Source organism: Gossypium hirsutum, chromosome A11 (genome assembly GCF_007990345.1).
Source record: "Gossypium hirsutum isolate 1008001.06 chromosome A11, Gossypium_hirsutum_v2.1, whole genome shotgun sequence".
Taxonomy (NCBI): Eukaryota; Viridiplantae; Streptophyta; class Magnoliopsida; order Malvales; family Malvaceae; genus Gossypium; species Gossypium hirsutum.
Window position 1 is genome coordinate 32960275 of NC_053434.1, and position 22427 is coordinate 32982701.

General features: G+C 34.6%; 1 non-coding gene across 1 annotated transcript; it reads left to right on the forward strand.

Moving 5' to 3' along the window:
• Positions 1-14982: 14982 nt before the first annotated feature.
• Positions 14983-15089, forward strand: LOC121210712 (small nucleolar RNA R71). Its single transcript, XR_005905825.1, has one exon. It is a non-coding gene; the product is annotated as a small nucleolar RNA R71 (small nucleolar RNA).
• Positions 15090-22427: the final 7338 nt, after the last annotated feature.

Genomic DNA, 22427 nt, shown 5'->3' on the forward strand with positions numbered 1-22427 from the left:
TTATACATAGATATATGATAAATTGATGAAATGATGAATGGCTGAGTTCATAAATTTTGGGTACTTTGTTATGTAAATATGAATGGTTAGTTTTCATAAGTTTTGATCTTGTGACTATTTTGGTATGAAATGGATAAGTAATATAAAATGGCTATTATTAATTCTTGTACATGTTGTGTTTTGGTGTCAAATTTGGCATAATGGTTTATGTATTGATGAATTAGTTTGATGATTGATTTTGAGATGGTTAGGGCATGATTTTGAACAAGTTTTTATGGCTTAAAAATGCATTATAGGTCATTTTGAATATATGGTTTGTACTTTGCATCTTAGGGGTTATATACACTACACACGAGTTAACACACGACCGTGTGTCACGCAAGGGAAGGTCACATGGTCTTGTGCTTAATGGAAATTATGGAACACTTGTAATGCCCTAAACTCAGTCCTTAAGTAGGACCCAAGATTGGTGCATCACAATCTTAAAATCTTTTCCTTTAAACTTGTACAGGCGTGGTCTTCCTGAAAATACAGTTCAAGTAAATATGAATTGTAAATCCTTTGCAAAAATTTTTACTTCGTCAAATAAGAATTGTAAAATATAGTTCAAGGAAAATGAAAAACATAAAAGCTCCGTTAGAAGCTCTTAATAACTGTATTTGGCATAAACATATTTTTAACTATAGCGTTGTATACATATACCTATAATTAGGCAAACATTAATCATTCAAAGTAAATAATTTGATACTTTGCAAAAACATAATCACCTCACTGAGGATTCATTGAATTAATGATTTCAAAAGAATAACTTTAAAATAAAATATTCAATCTTCGGAATGACACCATATTGACACCACCCCCATGCCATGGATGTCATAACGTTGCCCACATAAGATTACGGGGACCTAGTAAGCAAAATTAGACGCGAAGGACCTAAATTAACGTAGAGTTGCCACTAACCAATTAGGGCTAGGTTGGTTAGCCATGTATCGTCTAAAAGTTTAGAATTAATACTACAAAAAATTCCTAAAAGTTTAGACTCGATCTCATCACCAAATTTTGAGCTTGGCAGTACAGTTATGTGTAAGGAAGGTTATAACACCCCATAACTCCTATTCGGGGATAGTCATGCGGGATCTTAGGAGCTAGGTTTTTTTATTTAAGCATATTAATGTCTTAATCTAGGCTAAGATTTTATGGAGATCTTAAATAAAAACTCTAAAGGAAATGTCTCCAGTTTACTTGTAACTCGATTAAGATGTGTTTACCAAACTTATCTAATTTGAAACTTAAATTAGAGATTTTTACTTGTAACGGGAACACTAAAGGATACCTAAATCTAGTAAAGTAGCTTCAATTCCTAAAATTAATTCTACTTTAGAATTATAAAAAAACCTAGAAATTACCAATGAATTAAGAGAAATATTAAAATTCATCTACAACTTATTTGATCTTTTATTATTATTATTTTTAAAATGATTTAATTAATAACGTTGAACCTATCAAAATCTTACGACAGTATCCTATGTCAGGTTTATGATTTATCTTACTTTAAAATTATTGATCTAAGGTTTAAATTCGTCAAAATCCTAAAATAATATATCTTAAATAACATTTATTATCTTTCTTAAAAAGTTTCTAAAATACAATACTTAAAAAGACCTACTCATAATTTATAATTAACCTACAAAAATCTTTAGTTTTAATCTTGAACAGTGTCCTAAAGAATATTTACATATTAATTTAAGATTCTAAAGAGGAATCCTATATGATATTTAAAATTAGTTTAAAACCCTAAAAAAATATCCTAAATATTATTTATAATTTTTCTAAGGTAAATGGTAGATAATATCTTAAAGACTAAAATAGTAGATAATATCTTAAAGACTAACCTAAATCCAAATGTAAAAACCTTATGGTTTCATTAAAATGTAACACCTACTTAACTAACTTCATGTCAACATTTATAGGATGAAAAAATGACCTAAAGTTTCATCTTTTAAAATGAATAGTAATAAAATATGGAAATTAATTAAATTGGCTAAAGTTGAAAAGCTAAAACTATTTCAAAAAGGGAAATAATAAAAAGAAAACTTAAATAAATGAAATAAATAAGACATTGACATGACGATGATAATAATAACAATAATACACCTTTTCATAATACAAAAAAAGAATCAAAGTAATATAAACAAATGATATTAAAATGTATGTGAGGGGAATGTGTAAAAAAACATAAATATAAATAGACATGAAAATGAATAAAGACAAAATAAGAATAAATAAAAATTATAAAAGTGTGAATAAATATAAAACATTAAAATAAAGTGCATAATTGACATTAAATATATAAGGTATAAATGCAAATGAAAGGGAAGATATAAGTGTAAATAATTTATTAAAGATGGAAACAAAATGACATAGCTTGATTTTGGGACTAAAAGATAAAAAATGTGGAAGACAGATGACTAATGTAGCAATTAATTTGCTTTTAATTTTGAAATTTCAATTTCAATCGAATGTCTGAATAAACAAAAGGATTACGAGTGTAAATAGGCCAGAGAGTGAGGGCAGCACTGCAAAAAATGGGGTATTTGTGTAAATTTAAAAAGTAAGGTGTGGGAATAAATTATCTATTTTGGCACTTATAAATAGGAGAAATCTATTCTTTCTTTCATTTTAACCTCAGTTTTTTTAAAAAAGAAAAAAGAAAACTCTTCCTCCTTCTCTTCATCCTTCTATATTGGCCATAGCTCCATCACTAGAGAGTCCAACAACTCTCTTGCTTCTAGTGGTGGAACCGTTGCATACAGTGGCTAGAATTTTTATTTTTTTTTTATAAAATCAAAGTTTTCTTTAAAAATTAATCACTATTTTGCTTAAAAATCAAAACTTTATTTTGAAATAGTTGAAAAAGATCAAAACTTTATTTTAAAAATTTAAACTTTTCATTTAAAATGACTAAAAAACATATTTTTATTTTTAAAAATAAAAACTTTCTCTTTTTAAAAAAAATCACTATTTTTCTTAAAAATCAAAATTTTATTTCGAAATAGTTGAAAAATATCAAAATTTTGTTTTAAAAAATTGAACTTTTCTTTTAAAATGACTAAAAACATATTTTTATTTTTAAAAATTTAAACTTTCTCTTTTTAAAAAAAATCACTATTTTTCTTAAAAATCAAAGCTTTATTTCGAAATAGTTGAAAAAGATCAAAACTTTATGTTAAAATTTTAAACATTTCCTTTAAAATGATTAAAAACAAATTTTTATATTTAAAAATATAAAATTTCACTTTTTTTAAAAAAAGTCACTATTTTTCTTAAAAATCAAAACTTTATTTCGAAATAGTTGGAAAAGATGAAAACTTTGTTTTAGAAATTTAATCTTTTCCTTTAAAATGACTAAAAACAAATTTTTATTTTTAAAAATCTAAAGTTTCTATTTTTTGAAAAAAAATTAAAACTTTTCCCAAGATCAAGCCTTTTTTTTTAAAAAAAGGGATTTTTAGAAAGGGGAAAGAAAAAACAGGATTTTTGAAACTCCTAGGGGCGGAGGATCGACGGTCCGATGATGTCCCTTTCATCAGATTCCAAAACTCGATCCCTTATGACATGTCTATGGCAAAAAGAAAGGAAAAAGAAAACATGCTTGTTGTTGTTTTTTTTTTACCTTTTTTTATTATAAAAAAACAGAATGTGAAAAGCTTGTTCCTTTTTTTCTTTCATTTCATGTATATATATTGTTTTTCAATCTTGTTTATTTGTAAAAAAAAGTTAATAACGATATTTAATAGTAATAATAATAATAGTAGTAGTAGTAGTAATGATAATAATAATTTGGGCCCTTAACAGACCCAAAAAGAAAAGAAAAGGAAAAGGAAAAGGAAAAAAGTCCTTCAATTGACTAAAATTGGGTGGGCTTCAAACGGGCCCAAGCGAGAACAAAAATTTAAAGGGAATAAATGGGCCTCCAATTGGGTTCAAACAAAAATGGGTGTCTATAGCTACCCCTCTTTGTTCGTGGCTTGCGTAGAAAGGAACGTACAAAGACGTAGACACTTAATCGCTATCAAATCTCACTCAACATCGCAGTACAAGGAATAACATATTTTGCAATTACCAAAACTGAAATAGATCAAAACATGTTACGTTATCCAAAACTAGAAAAATAGATACCAAACCATCAAAACATGAAGAGTGAAAAAAGATAAATTTAGACCTTACAACAAATCTTTGAAATGAGAATGCAGAAGAAATGTAAATAGATCTTGCACCTATTCCTTCATATACAATGCAATTAAAAGTAAATGGACCTCTACACCTGGGCTTCTAAATGCAATGAAAGGTAAATGGACCTCCACATCTAGGTCTCTAAATACAATAAAAAGTAAGCAGACCTCCACATTTGGGCCTCTAAATGTAATGAATGCTTTCCTTTCTTCCTTTCTTGAATTTTTCATAAAAGGTCATCATTTTGAGAATCATGTTTTAGGTTGAAAAAGATCAAATCCCTATCCATACACAACAAATCATGAAAATCAAATTCCATGGGATATCACCTTAACAAATTTCAAAATGATTTTATGACTTGTAAACTGAATTCTCAGATGATAATTCACTTAATAGAATTGGTACTACGGATTTCATAAATCCACACTGGAAACATAATTTTTTTGCATTGAGAGTCAACATGTTAATTCTCGTGAAGCCAAATTTCTTTTTCCTGACTTTGGACTATTCCAATTATGAACCCTGTACCATACTATTTTGCAAAATTGTGTCTTAAAGTAGATATTCTTCAATGTAGTTCCTTTCTCCTGCTTTCTCTCTCTCTCTCTCTCTCTCTTTTTGGTTTCTTTTTCTTTGTTGTTTTTTTCTTTTTTTGCGTTTTTTTTATTTAGGTAAAATCTTCTTTCTATAGGCTCTTACATTCTCCAAGTAGATTAATTCCCTAATTTAAACCGACCATGAGCAATCAGAGATGGACTTGTTCTAAGGTTATAGTGTCGGTGATACGTGATATTCGTAATAGGTTTTAAAGATTTATAAATGAAACGTTCTTGAGACTAACTTATTATCACGATTAAGGCAAGTGTACCTATCGAACAGTAGTATAGTTTAGCAAGACCGGATTGTCGAACCCAAAGGAACTACGAGTACTAGTATTTACTTCCTTTTTATTATCTAGACTAAAATTTAAGAGGTTTGGTTGTCTAAACTAATTACTAACTAAGAATGCACAGAAAGAAAAACTTGGGAAAATACTTTTGGGAAAATTAGATTGATTGAGACAATACCTAAGGACAAATCCACCTAGACTTCACTTGTTATTTGACTCTGAATCGACGATTTATTCATTTGACTTGATCCGTAGAAATCCTTAAGTTATATTATTATCTCTCTCGAGACTAATAATATATAACCCTAGGTTGAATAATTGAAATCTCTTTCTAATTAACACCCTAGAATTGTATTGACTCGATCTATGGATTCCCTTATTAGGTTTCACCCTAATCCGGCAAAATCTTGTCACCTTATCTCTAGGCGCGCAATCAACTCCGCTTAATTATGACAAATTTACTCTTAGACAGGGTCTATTCCTCCTCTGAATAAGAGCTTAACTTGAATCAATATCCTAGAATATCAAAACAAGAATTAAGAACACATAATTAAAAACAAGTCAAATATTTATCATACAATTCAGGTAATAATAACAAGATCAGTCTTAAGTTTCATTCCCCTTAGGTATTTAGGGGTTTAGTTCATACTTATGAAAGAAAACATCTCAAAAGCATAAAGATAACAAAACATAAGAAAACCCAAAACTCCTGAAGGAACTTGAAGGGAGATCTCCAGTCTTGATGATGAATTCGGCTCTTGAGATGGATCAATCAGCTTTCCTTGAGTAATTCCTTGCTTCCTACTCTGCATCCCCCTTTCCTAAATGCCTCCTCAAGTGTTTAAATAGGCTTTGGAATGCCTAAGAGCCCTCAAAATTGGCCTTTTTCTGAATTGGACTAGACTTGGGTTCGGCAGGGACACGCCCGTGTGCGATTATTGAAGGCCATGGTCAAGGCTGTTAAATGGGCACGGGCTTGTGATCCACCCGTGTAAGTCGTGCTTCGATCCTGCCAAATTGACATGGCCATGTGACACGCCCATGTGACGAAGTTCAGGCCGTGTTGTTTTCCCATGTGGGTCCATTTTCTCTGTTTTTGGCCTGTTTCTTGCTCTTTTTACTCTCCTATGTTCTCCTAAGTATAAAAAATGAAATTAAAAGGATTAGGAGCACCGAATTCACCAATTTTAAGGAGAAACCATCTATAAATGCGTTAGGCATGGGGTAAAAATATGTATAAATTATGGTTTATCAAATACCCCCACACTTAAGCATTTGCTTGTCCTCAAGCAAAACCCTCAACTCACAATCAAAATGAATTCTTCTTAACTTATAATTCCTATTAATAATATCTCAAAATAATCCATAAGTAATCATATATTGATAATTTGACTGGAAGAACATCAAAGTTCCAAAACATTCCAAGTTGAGTATTTTATCATGAAAGCATAGGTGTCTCCCCTCATCTAAGTAATTACCTTGGACTCAAAATATCACAGAGTTTCACATCCTCACTAAAGATTCACTCAAATAACTCGAGGTGTTTAAGGACAATACATGAAGCACTTAATAGTCAATAATGAAAAGTCATTACCATAGGCTTGCATGAAAATCAAATCTCCACTACTATATATTGAAACGAACATCAATCAAAAGGTCTTTAATGGGTTGTAACGTGGCTTAGGTTAGAGGGTGTGGTCAAAAGCTGAAAGAAAAGGTTAGAATCGAGATTGAATTGGAAAATTGCCTAACTAGAAAAAGTAATTAAACATCAATTGAGTACAAGTAAGCTTCTTCTCAGAAGATGGAATTTAGATATTGCGGCTCAACAATACCGAATTACTACTAATATGTAAGTATGAATGTTTTTTTTAAGAACAAGTCAAATACATAGAAGAGCAAAGCATAGCTAAGCAATTAGTTCAAATCATATATTGACAAAAATAGAGATCAAATTAGGGGATTTCAACAATAATAGTTTATGGGTTAATATTGAGGGTAAATCAATTAATGGCTTGTTAGACTCAAAGGGGTTTACTAAGGGTTAATTATGAAGGTAGGCTTTTGTGGAGTGAGTGGGTTAAACCTAAGTGCCTTTATCATTTTGACATATCAAATCAAATGGTGTGGTCTTGACATGCATAGTCAAGCAAGTTCTAGAATAACAATTTGATACTGACGCACTCAAAGCAACAATAAAAGTGAGCATGAAAGAAATAGTAGGTGCTCTAAAGGCTCAAAATCTTACAAAAATTATGGTTTTTGATGTTTAAACCTGTGAATTTCAACTCAAGATAATACCTAAACTTGGGAGAAACAACCTATAAAATTTTAAATTCAAAAGTCAACTTATCATGCTTGATTCTTTAATATCTTAAAGTTTAAACAATCAATGCATGAATGCCTAAGTTTTAATTCAAGACCTATCAATAAAAATTATAAATTAATCAAAATTCATTCTAATCATGGCATGAGAAGATCACATGAGAATAAGACATAATTCAGGGATTTCTAATGACGATATGAAAGACCCCCCACACTTAAGATGTACATTGCCCTCAATGTACAAAGATAGATATATCGAAAAAGATAGATTGATAATAATAAGATAGGGAAAGAAGTGAAACTTCCTGAATGATGAATGAACTCCTTGAATTGGGGTTATGGAGAATAATCGGCCAAAGCAATGATGAGGCTGAAGGAGGATACTCTGGTGGTGGTAGAGGTTGGGTTTCACAAATGCTGCGCCAAAAGAATATTATATCTCAAGTTGGCTATGGTCGTGGTCGAGTAGGGCATGGTAGTCGTGGAGAACCTTTGCCAGTGGAGTTTCAAGTTCCTAAGTAATAGTGAGCTTTGGAGCTCTTTATAACTGTGATAGAATCAGGAACTCTTTTAGGAAATATATAAGGAAGAATAAGTACTTGTAATGAATTAGTTGAAATTTAAAATTGTAAAATAATAATTATAAAACCTAATAAAAATAAGGTGAAAGAAAAATAAAAAGTAGTCTTAAATGAAAATAAAAAGAACAACATAAAATAATAAATAAAAATTTTTAAACATCTTCATCGCCAGATGGTTCGCGAGGTAGGGTGGCGATGAGATGTAGAAGTGCTGACAAATCTGCTGTAGAGTAGCATCAATGTTATCGAAGTGCCAAAAACACTGCTGCTCGAATCGAGTAAGGCACTCAGAGATGTCAGTGTATGAATCCACCGCATGAACTGGCCGATGAGGCGGTGGTGGCTGAGACGGTGGGTCCTCGTGACGTGGAGGAACATCATCAGTAATGTCCTCGGGGTCTTCCTCCTCGGTGGTACTGAGGAGGGTGGGTTCCTCGGCGCTTCTCGATCATCCTCATATGTAACATGCTCGAGATGCCCTGTGGAGACATCTGGCTAATGAGAGTGAGGGAGGATGATTGAGCCGCTGTGTTGAGGAGCCCGAAGTGTCGAGCCAACTGAGTTACGTAGGGGCCAATGGAGATGACCCCCATCCGATGCCACTCCGTCTGGTGGCGAATGGCAAGGGAAATGAAGTAGCCGAGGTCAAAGATGTGCCCATTTGCCATACTTCATAGAAACTTGGCATCGTGGGTGTTGACGACGCCAGTGCTCTCTCTGTGACAGCCCTAAAGTGACCTTAGTCGGAAAGCAGTTTCAGGACTGCTAAACCGAGCCACCAAATTATTTGAATGTGATAACTATTGTCTAAAATATGTGAATATGAATGTGTGAAAGATTTAAGCTTCGATTTAGTTAATTGCATGTGAATTTAGTTAATAGGACTTATGTGAGAAAATTTAGAAATGTGCTAGGCAAATGTAAGTGGCCTATTAGTGCATGTAATCAAAGGGGTGGACTTGCATGTCAATTTCCCCCATTTAATTACTAGTGGCCGGCCATGACAATAAGGGTGGACAAAGTGTGATGGGTAAAACATGTCATAAACATGTTGTGTTAATGGTTTATGTTAGAAATGATAAAATAAGGAGCATCGTAATAAAATAATGAAAAGGAAAATGATGAAGAAAAAGAAAAGAAAAAAAGTTCTCATGTGGTGAACTTGGCCGAATAGAAGAAAGAAAGAGAGGAAAAAGAGCTTGGAGAAAATCGGCTATGGTGGTTCACTAGGCTAAGGTATGTTTGATGATGTTCCATGAGATGCATGCATGTTTTAGTTGTTAGCTTGAGTTCTACCTAGCCCATGGTTTAAATCCTTGCTATGTGATGGAGATGATATTCGGCCATGGGTGTTGTCTTCTTGGTTGGTGTTTGATGTTGGTGATGATGCATGAAGATGAGTCAAGTTCGGCTAAGGTGGATTTGTGTTGATGTCATTTGCATGCTAAATGTGAAGCTTTATAATGATACATGTGATGGTGGATTGATGCCTCTTGGATTCTCTTTTTAGCATTCTTTTGAGATAGACATTAGGTTCTTTGTTTAACCCATGACCAAAATTGAAATGGTATGGTGTCTTGATGCATTTGGCCATAGTAGGAAATATGGTTGTTGTTCATGTTATTTGCATGAGAAATGGTAGTAAGGTGAAGTGCAAATATTAGTATTTGATTACTAGTGTACATACGTGTATTAGCCGAGTTTTGAACTTGAAACAAAATGGTATGTAATTAATACAAGTAACCATATTTGTAGGAAGTATTAAGCATATAATTGGCCTCAACATAGACATGCATATTCGACCACATGAGATAGATTGGTGTTGCATGTATTCGGTTAGGGGCAAGCATATTGATGCTTTTATCTTGACTTAGATAATCGGCTCAAGGAGAATTTGTTAAAGTGCTTAGTTAATTGATATTAGGCAAGTGATGTGTGTATTCGGTCATGAAGTTGCACATGAGGAAATGTTAGATTAATTGTATTAAAATGCTCAATGTGATTAAAAATGCGTATGACCACTTTGTATTTGAGTTAAAGGTGGCCATATGACCTATCAACTCCTTGTCATATTCGGCCATAAGCTAGCATAATGAGACTTTAATAAGTTAAATTTGCTTGAATTAGCTCAAGAGCTTAGAGGACCAAAGTTGGACAAGGGAAAGGAAAAAGTGATTGAATAGCCGTTGAAATCGTTCGACAACAACCGAGGTAAGTTTTCGAGTAATGAAACTTAGATTATGATTCGATTAGATTATGTTATAAGCAAATCAAAACCATGCCCTTTGTATGTAGCTTTTGAGCTGAAAATGATAATGCTTGATAAGTGACTTGTGTTTGAATTCTAGTTACGAAAATGAAATATTGATGTGTCATGATTTATTGATATGTGCATGGATATTCGGATTGATAACCGGGCTAAGCCCGAAGGCATTCGTGCGAGTTACTATAACCGGGCTAAGCCCGAAGGCATTCGTGCGAGTTACTATAACCGGGCCAAGTCCCGAAGGCATTTGAGCGAGTAGGTATATCCGGCTAAACCCCGAAGGTACTTGGTTTGGGAATGAGCGATCTTGCTGTAATAATTTCAATTAATACGCTCGTAAAATCCCAACGATAAGGTACATTTCGTATATGCATTGGAGTAGTGATTTCGTTTAAATATTATCCGCTCAGTCGATTAGTGAGCTTTCGGGCCTTTGGTTAAGTTGATCCCTTATGTATGAATATAAGGGTTGGAAATGTGAAGTAGGACTGATTTTTGAGAATATGTGTATATGAAATTATCCGTTTAGTTATAGGAATGCTATACTTCAGTTGTGCCTAATTTTATTGCTCAAAACTTACTAAGCATTAAATGCTTACTCTGTTCTTTGAATCTCTGTTTTATAGATTTTGGTTCGTCAGCTATCGGACTCGGGATTGTCGAAGTCGAAGTCGTCCACACTATCAAAGCCCTTTGGTACACTTTTGGTTGAACTCTGAAATGGCATGTATGGGACTACCCTTTTTGATGTTGGTCATGTACCTTTCGGTATTGTACGAATTTGGATAGCCATGCGAAAATGGCTTATATATATTTTGAGCATAATGTTATAATCATTTTGTATGTATATGGTTATTGAGAGGTGTGGATATGCTTGGCAATGATTGGCCATTGGAATGGTTAATCACGATCATACTTTGTGCTATATATGCTAAAGGGTTGGGTGAATCATGGAAACTATGTAATAGGTAAAGTCTAGCTTAAAGGCCGATGCTGATAGCAGTAGTGGTGTGAATTTGAAAAATCACTAAAAATAGTAGGGATGGAATTAAATAGTGAATAAATTATGAAATCGAACCTTGATGAATCTACTTTCATATGGAAGAAACGAAACGGTCATATGAGTCATCTTTTAAGAGATATTTAAGTTTTCATGGAATAGGACCAGAACGATTTCTGGATCCCCTGATCCCACTTTGGAAATTCACTATAAATTAACCAGAGATAATTAGAAGTCATGCCCTATATTTACAGATTCCTTTTCGAGTCTAGTTTCTTTAGAAACAAACGTCATAAGTATTGAAGCCCTGTACAAGGAGTTATCTAAGTCGCAATGCATGAAGGTCAGAGTAGTCAAACCCTGTAACAGGGGAGAATTTAACTAATAAACTGTACTGATTGGCCGGACCAAAAATTCTAGAAAAAAATTTGTAGATGGATATATGAGTCTAGTTTCAGGGAAAAGTTACGAAACTTATTTTCGAGTTTTGGAACTCAAGATATGATTTTTAAGGTGACAGTGATGTAGTTAGCCTGCTAGTCTGAAAATTTTTAAAATGGACTGTGAAAATAAGTGAATTAAGTCTGTTAACCCCTCGTGTCCGACCCCGGCAACGGTCTCGGGTACGGGGTGTTACACTCTCGGTGGCGTGTCAAAGTGTGTGCCAAGATGGCGTGTAGGTACCTCAAGGAGGGAGAGAGAGCCGATGCCTTGGATCGGCTGGGATCGTAGAAAGCTGAGCTAGGGACTAAAGCATCCCAACACTTCGAAGGGGAGTAGTGGATGTGGTGATGGAGGGTGTTGAGCTCGTTGTCTTCCATGAACTCTTCTGTATAAAGGCCCAAAGCAATACCGAACTCGAGCACACTTAACTGGTGGACTAAACTGTCTAGACAGAACTGGACAGTTCCAGGGTCATCGAAGTTGGTCATGACATCTTGAACATGGAAGGTCGAACAAAGTTTAAGTGTAAGCTCAAAGTACGTCGGCTCGATGATCGCAAAGAAGAGTTCCCATGGATCGGTTGTCAGGAGGGCTCGGACATTGTCAGCCAACTGAACTTGTTCAAGCATGGTCCAATCAATGCAACGACTAGGGTTAGGGATTTTTGAGGAGGGAGATGATGAATAGTGAGGGGTTTTATAGATTTTGGGGCACACGGCCCTAGGACACGCCCGTGTGCCCTAATTTTTGCCCGTGTGTTTCACCAATTTTGAATTTGGATGAGTCTGACATTCCGCCCATGCCCGTGTTGCTCGGGTGTGTGAGTGCACACGGCTGTGTTGCACGGCCGTGTCTCAGTTTGTTTGCTTCTCCCACGCCCGTGTACATAGGTCCATGCCCGTGTTAACTTGACAGGTTCGCCCATGGATGATGGGCACGGGCATGTCGCACGCCCGTGCTAGTTTCACAGGTTGGTCCACAATTTCTTGGCATGAGCGTGTCGAACGCCCATGTTGTTTTGGCAGGTTCACCCACGACTATGTCGCACGACCGTTGCGACTTTATCGCTTCTCATGTTGGAAAAATTTTGCCCTATTTTTGCACGGCCTAAGGCACGCCCGTGTGCCTAGCCGTGTGGTATTTAAAGAGTCTGTGTACTATGATTCGGGTAGTACGTTAGATGTTAAAAACTCAAATTTAAAGAAATTAATACTGTTAGTGCTCGGGTTGCCTCCTGAGAAGCGCTTATTTATAGTCTAAGCTCAACTTACTTCTCTGGTACGTGATCATGGTGAATCGAGGAGTTTACACTCCTCATCCTTGCTATCGATTTTATCAACATAAGGTTTAAGACGAGTACCATTTACCTTGAACATGCCAAATTTGGAGTGGTTTACCTCATCCGTACCGTATGGAAAAATACTAATTACTGTAAGAGGGGTTTCTTCATTTGGTTCAGAAGTGGCGATTCGAGGATCTGCTGCATTGAGTAGTACTTTGTCTCCAACTTTAAGTTGATTTTTTTGTAGGATTAAGCTCTTCATGGCGTCGTTTTGGTTTATCGTGTTGTCTCAGTTTATGTGTCTGCCATTCATCTAGCTCTTCTATTTGTAACTTTCGTTGTTTATGGATAGGTTCTTTGTTGTTACTTGGCTTATGTATGTTCTTCGAACTTGTTTTTTGCAAAGAAGGTTGCACTATATGGTTAGTTTTAGCCAAATAATTTGTACAGTCACCTTAGATTTTTGACGTGTTATTCGAATTACGGGCTTGAAGGGTGATTGTTTCATTTCCCACATGAAGTGTGAGTTCACCTGTGCCAACGTCAATAATTGTTCTGACAGTTGCTAAAAAGGGCCTTCCTAAAATTAAGGGGACATTGCTATCCTCCTCTATGTCTAAACAACAAAATCAACTGGGAATATAAATTTATCGATTTTAACGAGTACATCTTCAATAATGCCCCTAGGAAATCTGATAGTTTTATTTGCTAATTGAATGCTCATCCTAGTTTGTTTGGGTTTCCCTAGACCTAGTTGCTTAAATAATTTGTAAGGCATAACATTGATACTATCCCCTAAATCAGCCAACACATTATTAACATCTAAACTACCAATTAAACAAGGAATTGTAAAACTCCCTGGATCTTTTAGTTTGTTCGGCAGCTTATTCTGTAGAATGGCTGAGCAGACCGCGTTCAGCTCCACATGCGATGCTTCATCTAATTTTCATTTATTTGCTAAAAACTCCTTTAAAAACTTGACTGCGTTTGGCATCTGCGAAAGGGCTTCAATAAACGGTAAGTTAATATGTAGTTTCTTTAGAAGTTTAAGGAATTTACCAAATTGTTCGTCTGAGCGGTCTTTCCTTGTCACATTGGGGTATGACACGCGAGGTTTATATTTCGTAATCACCGGCTTTGGCTCGTTGTGGCCTACCTCATCCTTACCTATGCTTACCACCGTTTCTGGCCTTGGTTTTGCAGCTAGCCCTTCCTCATCTTGAATGGTAATCGCGTTGAGTTGCTCCCTTGGGTTAGATTCAGTGTTGCTTGCCAGGCTACCTTGTGGTCGTTCGAAAATCAAGTTAGTGAGTTGTCCAATCTGAGTTTCGAGCCCCTGGATTGATGCTTGTTGATTTTTGAGTGCAGTCTCGATATTCTAAAAACGAGTTTCTGACACTAAGTTGAATTTTGTTAGCATCTCCTCAAGGTTTGGTTTTTTTCTTATTGGTAGGGTGGTTGTTGGAAGCCTGAGGTGGTGGTCTCTGATTCCCTTGGCCTCCCCATGAAAAATTAGGGTGGTTTCTCCAACCTACATTGTAAGTATTGGTATAGGGATTGTTTTGAGATCAAGGATTGTTACCCATGTAATTTAACTGTTCGTTCTCCATGTTGTAGCCATAAGGTGGGCATTCTAAACTGCTTGATCTGCCTCCACTTGCTTCACATTGCATTACTGGGTGAACCTGTGGAGAACTAAGGAAACCATCAATTTTCTTATTCAAGAGTTCTACCTGATTAGAGAGCATAGTGACCATATCGACGTTATAAACGTCGGTTGTTTTCGTTGGCTTTGTCCTCATAACTTTCCACTGATAGTTATTTAGTGTCATCTCCTCTATATATTCATAGGCATCTTCAGGTGTCTTATTATTGATAGTTCTGCCAGTAGCTGCGTCAACCATTTGTCGAGTTGAAGGATTCAGGCCATTATCAAAGGTTTGAACCTGTAGACAAAGCGGTAACCCAAGGTGAGGGCATCTTCTCAAAAGGTCCTTGTATCTCTCCCATGCATCGTTGAGTGTTTCTAAACCCATCTGCACAAAGGAAGAAATATCATTACGCAATTTAGCTGTTTTAGTTAGTGAAAAATATTTTAATAAAAACTTTTCGGTCATTTGTTCCCAAGTAGTGATTGACCCCTGTGGCAACGAGTTCAACCACTATTTAGCTTTGTTTCTCAATGAAAAAGGGAATAACCGAAGACGAATGGCGTCATCAGAAATGCCATTAATTTTAAATGTATCACATAGTTCCAAAAAGTTTTCCAAGTGAGCGTTGGGATCCTCGTCCTGCAAACCATCAAACTGAACAAACTATTGTATCATTTGAATTGTGTTAGGTTTCAGTTCAAAAGCATTTATGGCTACAACCGGTCTAACTATGCTCGATTCAGTTTCTATTAAAGATGGTTTAGCATAATCATACATAGTGCACAGAGTAGGATTCTGATTAACAGCAATCGTAGGAGGTAGCGGATTTTCTTGGTTTTCAGCCATCTCCTCGGATGTGGTTGAAGTATCGTCCTCTTGCTCGTCCTCTGTGTATCTTAAGCTTCATCTTATTTCTCTCCAGTTTCTGCGAACTGTACGGTCGATCTCACCGTCAAAAAGCAGTGGTCCTAACGGGTTTCTTTTGGTCATAAACTAGAAAAACCTGTCAGAAGGAAATAAGATAAAAATTAGAAAAGAAAATAAAAATTTAAATTGTAATAAAAGTAAAGTGGCTAAAGTAATAAACATCAAGTTTTCCTAATATCCTAGTTCCCCGATAACGGCGCCAAAAACTTGATGCGTGATATTTGTAACAGGTTTTAAAGATTTATAAATGAAACGTTCTTGAGACTAACTTATTATCATGATTAAGGCAAGTGTACCTATCGAACAGTAGTATAGTTCAACAAGACCTAATTGTCGAACCCAAAGGAACTATGAGTACTAGTATTTACTTCCTTTTTATTATCTAGCCTAAAATTTAAGAGGTTTGGTTGTCTAAACTAATTACTAACTAAGAATGCACAGAAAGAAAAACTTGGGAAATACTTTTGGAGAAATTCGATTGATTAAGACAATACCTAAGGACAAATCCACCTAAACTTCACCTGTTATTTGACTCTGAATCAGACGATTTATTCATTTGACTTGATCCGTAGAAATCCTTAAGTTATATTATTATCTCTCTCGAGACTAATAACATCTAACCCTAGGATGAATAATTGAAATCTCTTTCTAATTAACTACCTAGAATTGCATTAACTCGATCTATGGATTCCCTTATTAGGTTTCACCGTAATCTGGCAAAATATTGTCACCCTATCTCTAGGCACGCAATCAAATCTACTCAATTATGACAAGTTTACTCTTATACAAGGTCTATTCCTCCTCTGACCTGGAATATCAAAACAAGAATTAAGAACACATAATTAAGAACAAGTCAAATATTTATCATACAATTCAGATAATAATAACAAGATCTATCTTAGGTTTCATTCCCCTTAGGTATTTAGGGGTTTAGTTCATCATTATGAAAGAAAACATCTCAAAAGCATAAAGATAACAAAACATAAGAAAACCCAAAACTCCTGAAGGAACTTGAAGGGAGATTTCCAGTCTTGATGATGAATCCAACTGGATCAATCGGCTTTCCTTGAGTAATTCCTTGCTTCCTACTCTGCATCCCCCTTTCCCAAGTGCCTCATCAAGTGTTTAAATAGGCTTTGGAATGCCTAAAATCCCTCAAAATTGACCTTTTTCGAATTGGACTAAACTTGGGTTCGGCAGGGACACGCCCGTGTGACACGCCCATGTGCGATTATTGAAGGTTGTGGTCAAGGCTGTTAAATGGGCACGGGTGCGTGATCCACTCGTGTAAGTCGTGCTTCGATCCTGCCAAATTGACACGACCATGTGAAAAGCCCATGTGAGGAAGTCCAGGCCGTGTTGTTTTCCCATGTGGGTCCATTTTCTCTGTTTTCGGCATGTTTCTCGCTCTGTTTACTCTCTTATGCTCTTCTAAGTATAAAACATGAAACTAAAGGATTAAGAGCATCAAATTTACCAAATCTAAGGAGAAACCATCTATAAATGCGTTAGGCATGGGGTAAAAATTTGTATAAGTTATGGTTTATCAGTCGGCTCGAGTTTGGGTGCCAAAAAAAAAGGCTAAAATAGGCTTAAATAGATTACTTCAGAGCTAGTACCAAAGGATCAATTTCTTCTAAAAATCTTTATTATCCTTCAGGGCAGTTCATATCTCTCTTTTTTTTTTTAGAAATCTCTCCAGATTGCTCATTTCTGAGTTTTCACCCTAGAGTTCATCTCCCTCTTTTATGCTCTTGAAGACGTCACAGTTTTCGAAGGATTAACTTTTTTATTTGAACAAACATATTAGATCAAAATGGTCATTTAAGGGTTGTAACATGGTCTAAGGGTTAAGGGTCAATCAGAGAAAGGTTTTCCAGGAAAAAATATATATTACGTGAAAAAGTATAAAAACCATGAGGAGTTACTTTGAATTTTTTATTGCTCCTTCCATCTCCCATACACAAATGAAAACATAATAGCTCTAGTCGAAGTCCTCACTAATGTGCAGTATGCATGGAGAGTAAAAGGTAGTTTCTCATTCCAATCCCTCGACTGCCCCATTTATTTTTGGACGATATGGCGTAGAATTATGATGCTTGATCTTAAATTCTGCGCAAACCTCTTCTATCAAGGCATTGCTCAAGTTCTTGGCATTGTCTCAGAAGATTCTTTCTTAGTAAACCGTACTGACAAATGACATTTTTTTTCATAAATTTGCAGATCACTGATCGAGTTACATTGGCATATGAAGTGGCATCGACCACTTGGTGAAATAATCAATCACTACAAAGATGAAGTGATGTTCGTTTGATGCTTTTGGTGAGATGGGAACAATGACATCCATGCCCTATATTGAGAATGGCCAAGGAGGCACCAAGACATGAATATTAGTAGGAAGAGCATTAATATTGTCTACATAAATCTTGAATTTATGACATTTCTGAGCGTAATTTAAACAATCTCGTTCCAACGTCAACCAGAAATATCCAACCCTCATGATTTGCCTTGCCATCATGTGTCCATTACTATGTACTCCACATAATCCATCATGGATTTCCTTCATTATCTGGTTCACCTCTTCTATGTTGACACATCTCAACAGGGTTTGATCACGTCCTCTTTTGTACAAAACATCGCCATCCAAGAAGAAACCTATAGCCAGCCACTTGATTATTAGTTTATCATTTTCTAAGGCCCAATATGGGTATTGCTGGTATTGTAAATATCGCTTAATATCAATATACCATGGTTTCCCATCCATTCCTAATTCTACTCCACGTAGTGGGCCGATAATTTCTTGACCCTTAGGTATATAGGTTGTACTTTTATTTTGTATCCTACTTTGAACATGGCAGGTAGCGTAGCTAATGCATTTTCTAACTGGTTTTCTTCTCCTGGCAAATGAAAAAATTGGACATCATCAAACTCTTTGATCAGTCCATGCACAAATGTTTGATAGTGAATCAGTTTGGAATCCCTTGTTTTCCATTCTCCTATTAATTGGTAAACAACTAACGCTGAGTTACCAAAAACTTTTAAAACCCCGATCATTTTCTCAATTGCAATCTGAAGTGCCAAAATGCATGCCTCGTATTCAGCTACATTGTTCCAATAGGTGACTGTCAGTTTAGCTATAGTGAGAAAATACTGGCTACTTGGGGAGATTAGTACTGCCCCAATCCCATGCCCAATCATGCTGTATGCTTAATCAAAATACACCCTCCAAATTTATTCTTCACACTTCAAAATTGACATGATCTCTTCGTTTGAGAAATCAAAACTCATGGGCTCATATTCCTCTTTCGCGCGATCCGCCAAAAATTCTTCTATTATGTTTTCTTTTATAGCCTTTTGGGACACATAAATGATGTCATAATTGGACAATACCACTTGACAACGAGCAACTCCCCCAGACAATGATAGTTTCTCGAAAATGTACTTCAAAGGATTTAACTTTGCGATGAAGAAGGTAGGGTGATACAACATGAATTGCCTTATTCGACACACGGTCCATGCTAAAGCACAACACCTTTTTTCCAGTTAGTAATACTTAGCTTCATATTCTGTGATCTTCTTGCTCAAAAAATAGATTGCGTGATCTTTTTTATTTGAATTGTAACAGCCCGATTTTAGGCCTAGTCAGAATAGTGGTTTCGAGACCACAAATCCGGAGTCAGAGAAATTTTTTTTATTATTTTGGTGTTACAGCATGATTATATGAATGCATGAAAATTTTGGTGAATTAATTTTAGAGATTAGGAGCTTAATTACGAAAAAGGACTAAATCGTATAAAGTGTGAAAGTTTTGTTCTACTAACTAAAGGTGTCAAATAGCTATGAAATATTAAAGTAGAGGTCCTTATTGAGTAAATAGACCAATAAAAAGTTAGTGGCTAGACATGGAGCCTTAATTCATGGGATGGTCAAAGGGTAGGTGACTTAATTGATAAATAAATAATAAATCTAAAGGCTAGCTATCATTTTATTTCTCTTCTTCTCTTCTCCGCCGAAATCTTCAACAAGAAAAGGTTTTGAAAGCTTGAAAATTTTAGCCATTAAGTTCTCTCATTCTTGATAATTTTGTACTTTTGGGACCCTTGTAACATAAGCTATCTAATGAGGGGACTATTTTGCAAAATAGTTGAGAGTCTAGGGTTTTGCCATGAAAGCATTTATGTGGCTAGCTGAAATTTTATGGAAGAAAATGAATCTTGGTTGTTAAATAAACAACTTTTGTGAAAGGGGTTTCATGAAAACACCTAAATGGGTTATTTTGTAAAGCTTGTAAAATAGGTGGTAATTGTGTGAAATGTTTGAACTTGTGAGTTGCTATAGTATAAAAAGAGTTCGGCAAGGCTTGGTTAATGAGGAAACTATATAAAAACTTATTTACAAGTCTAAGGGCAAAAACATAATTTTTGTAAAGTCTAATGGCAAAACGGTCATTTTGCCGAACTGTAAATTGTAGAATGTTTTTATTAATGTAATGATTAAATGATTGGAACTTTATTGCTATAGATCAAGAAATATGTAATCCGGACCTAGACCGGGCGTTGCTGGAATGCGGTTACGAGGCATTACCGATCATAAAACAATTCAGAACAGACTTTCTTTATAAGGTTAATCATCTAGTAATTTTTTTATATATGCATTTCATTTCACATACTTATCAAATATGTATACTTTAACTTTGATGACATTTGAATAATTCAAATATAAAATATTTTAATTATTAAACAAATGTTATGCGCATACTTCACAAGAATAAATCAATAACCAAATATAAACATATATCCCATACACAAATCTTATCTACTACGTAATAAACATATCAAAACAAACTTTTTCTATTTTCGAACATAACCTATCATTCTTTAATACCAAATCATGAATAACACCTTAACCAAATTAAGAACCAAATTCACTCATACTTTTATCTATCCATATTTCATAACCGAATCAACCAAATACATACTTCCAAAATTACTAACCAACTTTAAGCACAAAATAAACATCATGAATGCCATTCATTCAAGACATATAGCATAATAACCAAATGAATGTAAGCCATAATCAAACAACACTGTACTAAAGCATTGAAGTTAGGCCATTTTTACATGGCCTAAATTATACAAAACCAAAGTCCAACATTTCAAATTACAATCTAGCCTATACATGCCATAGGTTCAAAAATTCAGCTTATAAAATACCGAAGACAGTCGATAGTGTGATAAGATTCTCTGACGATTCCCAAGCTCAAAACTTGAATCCAAAATCTATAAAATAGAGGTAAACATGAACACACATAAAGTGAGCTTACATAGCTTAGTAACTCATAAGCAAATAAACAACTTAGCTACATAACCAAATCATACAAACTAAACCAAATTTTTACTATCATAGTTACTTTAAATCTTTAAACTTGTAATTTCATGTATTTTATATGTAGTTTCACTTGTATATTATTCATGGCCGAATGAACAAATATATATACTTTAACAAACTATCATTCAATTTCCAAGCCAAAATATCTTTATCAGAACTAGTACATATACTTTTATGTGCATAAATTCATAGGTCAAAGGATAATGATCACATACATATTTATATTATATGGACGAATACACATACATATATATAAGCAAAATATCCTTCAATTTCAAAGCTAAATATCATTATGTGAACACATATATTTATACTCATGAATCAAAATACAGCTTCTTATGCATAAGCATAGTAATGACCTAAGGAACACTTTTTTATATAAAGATACATTAACAAACTATCATTCAATGACCAAACATATTTATCATACTAAATACACATATGCATACACTTGTAAGTCAAAGTACAACAATTATATATATTTATATTAATGGCAGAATACACCACCAATTGCATATATTCAAAAATAATTTCAACAATGTTCATATTATTTATTTACAAGGCTGAATACCTTTTTCACATTCACATATGTATTTACTTTACTTCAAGCATGTCTTGCAGCAAATATTAACTAACTTACTCACTTAGTTTCAAATAGGTAATAAACCAATTCATACCTGACCATTTTAGCTCACTTTTGCACATTTGATCTCAACTTATCAATGCCCATTGAACCATTCGGAATTGGATAGGACACTCTAATAACCACACGTATATCATACAATGCCAACGTCCCAAACGTGGTCTTACATGTAACCACATATCGATGCCACTGTCCCAGACAGGGTCTTACTCGCACACATATATCGAAATCACATATCGACGCCATGGTCTTACTCGTACATCACATATCAAAATCCTATGTCATGACATATGTATCCTAACTATTCCTAAGGTTCATACAGGGCTTTCGGACGTCGTAACTCGATCGAAACGAATGCTTGAACATGGTTCTTATTCACATTCGGCATAAACATATATAAATTCATATTTTTCATACCAGCATATATATTTAACATTTATCTACAATTAAACATGTCTATTTGCCTATAAACTTACCTTGGACGATGTAAAACAGAATGGGACGACTAGTCGACAACTTTCGTTTTTCCCCGATCCAAATCCGATTTCTTTGGTTCTTGATCTAAACATATTCAAATTAAGCTCATTCAAACATATTTTTATTCAATTTAGTCCAAAAACACATAAATGGGCAAATTACCATTTTACCCCTAACATTTACAATTTTTGCAATTTAGTCCCTATTGCACAAAACACAAAACATTCAAAATTTCAAGATACCTATGTTTGGCCAAATATTCCTAGTGTTCATACAAGCCCATATATTTCATTTATTTCACATTTTAGTCCCTCAAATTC